We start from the raw sequence: 9564 nt of genomic DNA on the forward strand, positions 1-9564 counted from the left end.
GATTTTCTCCTCTTTGCTTCTAGAAGTTCTAAAATTATAATTATTACATTGAGGTCTTCGATACCCTTTGAATGAATTTTTTTGCATATGGTGTGAGGTAAAGCTCTAAGTCCTCCTCCTCCTCCACCACCTCTGTTTCTCTTCCTCCTCCTCCTCCTCCTCCTCCTCCTCCTCCTCTCCTCCTCCTCGTTCTCCTCCTCCTCCTCCTCGTCCTCCTCCTCGTCGTGGTCATCCTCCTCCTCGTCGTCCTCCTCCTCCTCGTCCTCCTCCTCCTCCTCCTCGTTGTCTTCGTCCTCCTCCTCCTCCTCGTCCTCCTCCTCCTCCTCATTGTCCTCCTCCTCCTCCTCCTCCTCGTCCTCCTCCTCATCATCCTCCTCCTCCTCATCATCCTCCTCCTCCTCCTCTTCCTCGTCCTCCTCCTCCTCCTCCTTCTCCTCCTCCTCGTCCTCCTCCTCCTCCTTCTCCTCCTCCTCCTCCTCGTCCTCCTCCTCCTCCTTCTCCTCCTCCTCCTCCTCCTCCTCCTCCTCCTCCTCCTCCCCCTCCTCCCTATGGATATTCAATTGTTTCAGCACCATCTGTTGGAAAAAAAAGTCTTCTTTTTCCATTTAATTGTCTTGGCAGCTTTGTTGAATGAATGATAAATGTTAAGGACTCTTAATTCTGTTCCATGGATCTGTATGTCTGTCCTCATGCCAATGTCACATTTCCTTGATTACTGCTGCTTTAAGGGAAGTTTAGAAATCGGAAAGAGCAGGATCTCCAACTGTGTACTGCTCGTTCATAATTACTTGTGCTGTTCTATGACCTGTGTGTTTAAATACACATATTAAGATGAATACATCACAATATAAATAAAACCCTGCTGGCATTTTGTTTGGGCTTATGTCGGATCTATGAATCAATTTAGGGGCGAATCATCATCTTAACCATGTTGAGTCTTTTAATCCATAAACATGGATGTCTTTATTTGTACAGATCCCTAATTTATCTCCAGAGTACGTTCTAATTTTCAGTCTACAAGCCTAGCACTTTTCAATTAAATGTATTCCTAAGTATTTTATTCTCGCTGATGCTATTTTTGAGTGGAATTAGTGTTTTTAAGCTTCGTTTTTAGTTAGCTCGTTACTCACGTAGAAATACAATTGGCTTTTGTATCTGAAGTTGTATCGTATGACCTTGCTGAGTCTGTTGGCTTGCTCTGTGTGTCTCCGATGTTCCTTAGGTTTTTCTACGCATAGATCATGTTATCTCCAAATAGAATACATAAAAACTTGGCAGAACTAACAGGAGAAACAGACTCAAAAACATATGTGGCTATGTTCACACCCATTGTTTGGTGACATAGAACAAGTAGACACAAAATCTTTAAGGATGCAGAAGATGAAAACGAATCTCTCAACAAACCTGATGTGGCTGACATTTGTAAGACACCGTATTCCACAATTGCAGGTACACGTCCTTTCCCTGTGCTTATGAAAAGTTCACCGTGACAAAATCATACATTGTGGCATAAAATATATTTCAGTAAACTTTGTAGGAGTGAAATTTAAATGAAACCTTTTTGGTCACCATAAAATGTAATAGAGGGAGGGAGCACTTTACAAGTCATTTTAATAAATTGGTGCAGAAGTAATTGCGGGCTGTACCATTGCTTTCAGTGACAAAAACCGGGATTACTCTTGCACCAACCTGATATTGCGAGAGCAAAACCTGATAAAGACACTGCAGCCAAACTAGAAATGAATAAAAAGAAAATCCCAAACAGTTGGCAACTAAAGTCAAAAACTCACCCACGAGTCAAAGGAATCATACTGAAAAGTAGATGAAAATCAACGCACATCCAAACTGTGAGCTGGAGTCGAAACAATGGTCATAAAGAAATCCGTAAATTTCCGTGTGTCATTGGGAGGGAAGAAAGTTTTAAAGCCAACGCTCTGCCTTAAGAAGCGAGAAAAAGAAGGCAAAACGAACGCCGGGGGTAGCGGGACAATGGAAGGAACTGCAGTTAGAGCAGGAGTAAAGGCAGGAGAAAACCTGCAGTTAAGACAGCAAAAAATTAGCGAAGTTCCGAAAGGTCTTTGAAAAGGCGAACAGGTTGGTAAGACCTTAGCAAGACAGATAATAAAGAAACACACACACACACACACACAGTGAGGTAAGGGAGGGGAGAGCTGCTAATGCACAGTATTGGAATGAAAGAGGATATCACTGAGGGAGACACAGGTGTGAAATGCATATTGTTAAAATCTTGATGCCAGTAATTTTTAAAACTTAGATTTAATGGATACTTTTCTTTTAAAATAACTTATCAAAACAAGAAGAAATAGAAAATCTGAAGCACCCTAAAGCTATGAATACATTGAATTGAAAATTAAAAGCTGGGTGTGGTGGCTCATGCCTGTAATCCAAGCACTTTGGAGGCCAAGGCGGGCGGATCACCTGAGGTCGTGAGTTCAAGACCAGCCTGACCAACATGGTGAGACCCTATCTTTAAAAAATAAAAGAAAAGAGAAGAAAGAAAGAAAGAAAATTAAATATCTTTTTACAAAAAACTCCAGGCCCAGGTAGCTTAAATGATGAATTTAACATCACACTAAGAAGTATTACCAATCCCATACATACTATTTCAAAAATGGAGGAAAAGGCAATATTCATTTTTAAATCATTTCATGATACCAGTGTAACTCGGATACTAAAACCTAATAAAAATATTACAAGAAATAAAATTATAGCTCAATAGTTCTCAACAACAGAAACACAAAACTCCTAAGCAAGACATTAGCACATAGAATATAGTGATATATAAAAACATAATAGGCATTATTAAATGGAGTTTATTCTGGAAATGCAATGCTTGTTTAACATTCTAAAATCAATTACTATTATTCATCCCTGTAGGGACCCCAGCTCCCCACTCTTTCTTTCTGTGTCCTGACCGAAAGCCATGGAGTGCATTGACTGCTCTGTGACCCAGCCTGGAGCAGGTTTTCCCCAGCAGGCTTGAACCCAAACCAGGCCCTTGAACATTCTGGGCACTGATAAAGATACCTAGGCGATATCTTTATCTGACCCGTGGCCCCGAGTCAGATTCCTTAGGTCGTCAGGAAAACCCCATGCCCTAGCCTCGCTGCAGACATGCTTAGGTGGAACACCCTTCTCTCTCACTGTCTCGAGGTTTGCGGCAGCCCTCCGCAAGTGAGTTTCCTTAATAAATGCCTTGGACGGATCACCCAGTCATTTCGTGCCTCTTCCTTTGGAACCCCAACCGGTCTCATCCCCAGCTGGTGCTCAGTTTGGAGCGCTCCTTTGTGAGAACTCCCCTACGTTGGGATGTCTTCAGCTTTGGGTTCAGCAGGATGTGACAACATATTAAGAATAAAGGACACGCATGAAAAACCTGCAGCTCACATTGGACAACCAAAATCAGTGGCCGAAGCATAAATCTCAGTCATCAAGGATTATTAAGGCAGCTTTAGGGCACATCTGGGAAAAATACCAGCCACAGACACACCTGTGGCCATTTTCCTGAAGAAGTTTTCAGGAGGGTTAGTAGGAATACTTTTCCTTAAAGTGGGGAAAGGCATGTAGGAAGAGGGGCAGGTAGGTCTTAAGGGGAATGGCTTTGTTCCTGTGAGACTTTGGTAAATGCCCAGTAAATCTGCATTTCATGTAAGATGAGGTGAATATTTGAATATTTGAAGAGAAAAAAAAAAGCGGGAAAGAGTCAATTACGCAGATATCTCCGGGTAGGTGGAGAAATTAGTCTTGTCTTTGCTCTGCACCTGGGAAGATAAGCTTGTAATCAGCATTATCAGTGTGGAATCAAACGGATTTAGTCTTAGCACCTAGACTTAGGTTGTAGACTCAAACTCACAATTAGCATGTCCTTGTTTATGGGAGGCCAGCAAAGAACTTACTGATGAATGATAGGATTCGTGCAGCTTTTCCAGATGCCTGCAGCCTTTCACCTTTTCGTGGGGGTCTGGCAGATGCATGTTGCGAGTGACAGCTCTTCGTCTGGAAGAGTTCGTTGCATGAGTCAGCCTCTGTGCTAAAGTTTGGGGTCTTGAGATGCTTCATCTTCCTTTACACATCATCTAATGGTGAGATATTGAGTGCTTTTACCGTAAGATCAGAAAGAAGGCAAAGAGTCTGCTTTCGGTCACTTCTGTATGATTACACTGAAAGCCCTGGCTGGGGTGAGCATGCGAGAAAACATACATGGTATAAATAAATATTTCTTTCTTTTTTTTTTTTTTGAGACGGAGTTCGCTCTTGTTCCCCAGGCTGGAGTGCAATGGCGCGATCTCAGCTCACCACAACTCCGCCTCCTGGGTTCAGGCAATTCTCCTGCCTCAGCTTCCTGAGTAGCTGGGATTACAGGCACGCACCACCATGCCCAGCTAATTTTTTTGTATTTTTAGTAGAGATGGGGTTTCACCATGTTGACCAGGATGGTCTCGATCTCCTGACCTCGTGATCCGCCCGCCTCTGCCTCCCAAAGTGCTGGGATTACAGGCTTGAGCCACCGCGCCCGGCCCGGTATAAATGAATATTTCAAAGTAAAAAGTAAAACTGTCCATGTCAACAGATACGTATGCATTGTCGCATACATAGAAATCTCTTAACCAATCTCAGAGCAATATAAAAGAAGCAGCTTCATTAGTAAATTTAGGATTGTCATATAAAACATCAATATAAAGTTCATTTCCTATTTAAAAGCAGCAAACAATTGGAAATCACATTTACAAATAATTCATGAAAATAAATAAAACACTTAAGGATAACTTTAAAAAATTACATGTGACCTTTTTATTTGGAAAATATAGTAACATACCATATAAGTTTGTAAAGTATTTATATAAATTTGAAAAAGAGATAGATAAATGGAGAGATATACCATGTTCACAGACTTGGGGAATTAATATTATCAATATGTCAATTCTCTCCAAACTGATATATATATTAAAACAATTTTATTCAAAGTGAAAGCTTTTTTTCGTTAGTAATAATTTGTTTCTAAAATACATATTAGTTTGCAAATTACATAGATCAATGGAAAATAATAGAGTCCAGATCCACTCATACAATATAAAATTAATTAATTTTTGACAAAGGTGTCAAGGTCATTTACTGGATAAAAAAATCTTTTAAAGAAATAGAACTCTGACAATTAAATATCAACGTAAAAAATAGTCAACCCTTATTTGACACTATTCACTGACGTTAATTGAGACCGTGTCTCACGTGTAAAATCTGTAACCGTAAAGCTTGTGGAAGAAAACCGAAGAATGTAACTGCAACTTCGGAGTAGGGAAATGTTTCTTAGCAGGACACAAAAAGCAATAACCGTAAAAGAAAATAAATGGACAGTTTGAGCCTCCTCAAAATTAAAAGCTTCTTTTCATCAGAAGGTACCATTAAGAAAACGGAAAGGCAAGGCACAGACTCAGAGAAAATATTGCCAATACAATACAAACATTTGTCCCAGGAAAAATGGCTGGTTTTGGAGATTGTATGGTAATATCCCACAAGTCAGTTACGGGTCAAGCAAACGTGGATACATCACATAAACGGCTGCTTCATGAAAGAAGATATATGGCCAGCAAGTACATGAAGGGGTTAAAACTTCAGTAATCAAAGATATTCAAGTTTAAAGCACAGTGAATGCGACCTCGCATCCAGAGGTGACTGTATTAAAGACTAATGCTGTCCAGTATTGGCAAGAATGTACATTAAGGAGCATCTCCATATGTCGCTGGTGGATGAGAGAAAAGGCATATGACTTTGCATAGGTGTTGATCATTTTCCTATAAATTTTTCATGTACACCTACACTATGTGGCCAAGGAGCTTCCAAAGAAACCTGAAATCCAGGAAGGCTGTGATGGAATCAGTCCTTCAAAAAGCTTTATTACAGTTACAGATTTTACGTGTAAAGAGTATAGTCTCAATTATTATTATTATAATTATTTTTTGCCACAGAGTCCGCTTGTCACCCAAGCTGGGGCGCAAGTGGCAGGATCTCAGCTCACTGTAACCTCCGCCTCCCAGGTTCAAGCGATTCTCCTGCCTCAGCTTCCCAAGTAGCTGGGATCACAGGCACCCGACACCATGCCTGGCTAATTTTTGTATTTTTAGTAGAGACAGCGTTTTGTCATGTTGGCCAGGCTAATCTTGAACTCCTGACCTCAGGTGATCTTCCCACCTTAGCCTTTCAAAGTGCTGGGATTACAGGCTTGAGCCATCTCGCCCCTCCTCCCTTTTGAAAGGTAGGCACAACTGACCAGCGTTCACATTAAAATCAAGACTCTAAGACTGACAAAACAGACTCTTTGTCGCAGTGAGATACCAACTTCAACCTGACTCTGATAAATATCACATGACGGGTAACAGGTCCTAAAGGAAATACAAATATTTTACATCAAAATGGATTTCCGTGGCATATTTTGAAATGGCCCTGCAGAGCTGTGACTTGTGGGGAGATCTTCATTCTTTAGGGAATCTGCTTCCCTTTCCATGTTTTCTCCTAATCCAGGAGAGCTTTAAACAAGAGTCTGATACATTTAAGTTCAGATAAGAGAAATCTACTATCCCTTCTCTCTGAAGCCAGCCACCCGGAGCCTTCATCTACATAACAAGAACCTTGGCTTCCAATCCCCTCTTATGTTAACCCTCAGATGCCTTTGTGCTGACTCCAACACTTCGGGGAAAGCTCTTTCCACCAGTTGCCAATTAGGAAATCTTGCGTTCACCTATGACCTGGAAGCCCCTTAATTTGAGATCTTTCTGGGTCTTTCGTGGTCAAATCAACGTAAACCTTACATGCATTGATTATGTCTTTGCCTGTGACTCCTATCTCCCTAAAATGTATAAAATGAAGATATAACCCAAACACCTTGGGCACGCGTTATCAGGATCCCCTGAGACTGTGTCATAGGTCGTAGTTCTTGTATTTACCTCAGAAGGTTTTATAGGGTTTCCAGGGTTAGTCTTTTTTTTGCCAACAGACAGTGACTGGGGGGGTGTTTTCTGAATGACGGAACTTTCTGAATGATAAAAAGTTCCAAGTGTTGATAGGTGTGCATATGTAAAAGTGAACAGTTAAGATCTGCGCATTTCACTGCATGTAAATTTTCCCTCAGAAATTTGAAGAAAGAAATACAGGCAGTCTGATATAATTTATCCATGCTGAGACTACTTTTGTTTTCGATTTTTGTTATAAATTCTCCTTTGAAACCACGGCCAACCACAAACCAGCAACCTGCCCCGACTCTTGATAGAAATCTCAATTTCTCAAACAGCAAACAGCAAAATAAAGCGAGAGGACTCAGCCCTCTCCCGCCTCCCGTCACCTGGCTCTGGTGATTACCTGTGGGGTGAGGAGAACTGCTCTTCCTGTTCTCCCAAACCACCAGCACACTCGCTCTGCTTCAACCTAAGCTGCCCTTTCTGATTGCTCCGGGAACCAGTGGAAGAAGCGCAAAAATAAATACCCTGTTTTTCCTCACTGTTTCAGGCAGAATCAGTGGCTTCTCACTTGAAAGTGATCCAGTGTCTTTGAAAGAAGTTTTCTTTAAAATGCAAATGCCGGACTTTTCTCCACAATGAAGGAAAGGCCCTGACCCATCTCCCAGCTGCAAGTGTGCTGTTCTGATTGCCCCCAGGTCCTGTCTTCAAGGGGAGACCCCACCTTTGCTGAGTTTTCTAACATTAGTGTCAGGAAACAAGAATCTGCCACTGATGCTCCTTTTCTAAGGGTATAATCATTTATGTAAAGGAACAACCCAGCACAGCCTCCTTGTCCTTGTCCTCTTTTTCTTCCTCTGCTCTTCATCCTCCTTTTCTCTCTTCTCTATGTCTCAGGTTCCTCTGCTTGCTGCTTTTCCCCATTCATTTTTCTTCTGTTTCCCTCCCCGTCCCCCGCCGGCCCCGGCTGTGTTTGACACATACCCTTAGCTACCTCTGGAATTTGCATGGAGAAACATTGGAAATCAACTTGCCTATGTGACAGAACATAGCTGGGTTACAGAGTAGAGTTGACAACTTTACCTCTTCTAGCCAGAATCAACAGACATCTGTTTAAACAGAAGTCTAGGAGGCATGAAGAACTGGAAGAGCTTACCCAAGAGCTAAGAAACAACTGGGTGGAGTTTGGAAGAGCAGGGATTTGATAGCGAGCACTAAATTTCCAGAGAAATGGAAATTAAATGGAAGAAGATTTTGGTTCATTGCGGCACTGTTTACAATAGCAAAGACTAGCAACCAACCCAAATGCCCATCGATGATAGACTGGATAAAGAAAATGTGGCACATACACACCATGGAATACTATGCAGCCATAAAAAGGATGAATTTATGTCCTTTGCAGGGATATGGATGAAACTGGAACCCATGATTCTCAATAACCTGACACAAGAACAGAAAACCAAACACTGTGTGTTCTCACTCATTAGTGGGTGCTGAACAATGAGAACACACAGACACAGGGAAAGGAACATCACACACTGGGGTCTGTTGTGGTGTGGGGGGCTAGGGGAGGGAGAGCAGGAGGTGGGGGGATTGGGGAGGGATAACATTAGGAGAAATACCTAATGTAGATGATGGGGGGGTGGGTGCAGCAAACCACCATGGCATGTGTATACCTATGTAACAATCCTACACGATCTGCACATGTACTGCAGAACTTAAAGTATAATAATTAAAAAAAAAATGTACAAAAGGAAGACTTGTACATTCACAAAAAACCTGTCAGTTTCTTATTATCAGTTTTTACATTTAGAATGTATTAGAAATTTTAGAATAACAAACATTTTTAATTGCAAATAAGTTCCACAGTGAAAATCTGAACTTAAATGCTTCACAGCAAGTACATTTTTCTTTTTTTTTTTACTGTCATCTGCTGGAAATGTAAGTCTACAACCACCAAGAATACTAAGATATTTTCTAAAGTGACATTATGAATCAGTAAATGGTTATGGAAAATACCCCTTGGCCACGTTGCTCTGAGCTTAGAAACAATAAAATGGTCATAATAACAACCACAAACCACTGTGTAGTATAAAAATACAGTGGTGTCCAGGTGCACTGGCTCACACCTGTAATCCCAGCACTTTCAGAGGCCAAGGTGGGTGGATCACAGGTCAGGAGTCCAAGACCAGTCTGCATAATATAGTAAAACCCTGTCTCTACTAAAAATAGAAAAATTAGCTGGGCATGGTGGTGTGCTCCTATAGTCCCAGCTACTTGGGAGGCTGAGGTGGGAGAATTGGTTGAACCCAGAAGGCAAAAGTTGCAGGGAGCTGAGATTGTGCCACCACTGCGCTCCAGCCTATGGGTGACACAGCGAGACTCTGAATCTGAAAAAAATTCAATGGTTTTGTTTTTTAAAACAAGATATCATGGTATACAACTTATAAAATGGTGGCAATTTAAAACCTTTAATGGAAAATGGTGTAGGAGGCAGCTTCTATGTTGCTATGAAACGTTTTTCTGAGTGTCCTGCCCAATGCAATAAGACAAGAAAACAAGTAATGTGTAATAAGGCAGAAACAAACTGTCTTTT

At 41.4% G+C, this 9564-nt stretch overlaps 1 long non-coding RNA gene across 5 annotated transcripts in view; it reads left to right on the forward strand.

The window, feature by feature from the left end:
* The window catches only part of LOC118147682 (uncharacterized), a 75881-nt gene that overhangs the window by 40713 nt on the left and 25604 nt on the right, over positions 1-9564 (forward strand). For 4 of the 5 annotated variants that reach the window (XR_013527433.1, XR_008475368.2, XR_008475370.2 and 1 more), the window contains one exon: positions 1223-8522. This is a non-coding gene — a long non-coding RNA (uncharacterized LOC118147682). Of the gene's footprint in view, positions 1-1222; positions 8523-9564 lie in introns of those variants that run through there. The other variant, XR_008475367.2, reaches the window with a different exon arrangement.

The sequence above is a fragment of the Callithrix jacchus genome, chromosome 1 (genome assembly GCF_049354715.1).
Source record: "Callithrix jacchus isolate 240 chromosome 1, calJac240_pri, whole genome shotgun sequence".
In the NCBI taxonomy this organism is placed as follows: domain Eukaryota; kingdom Metazoa; phylum Chordata; class Mammalia; order Primates; family Cebidae; genus Callithrix; species Callithrix jacchus.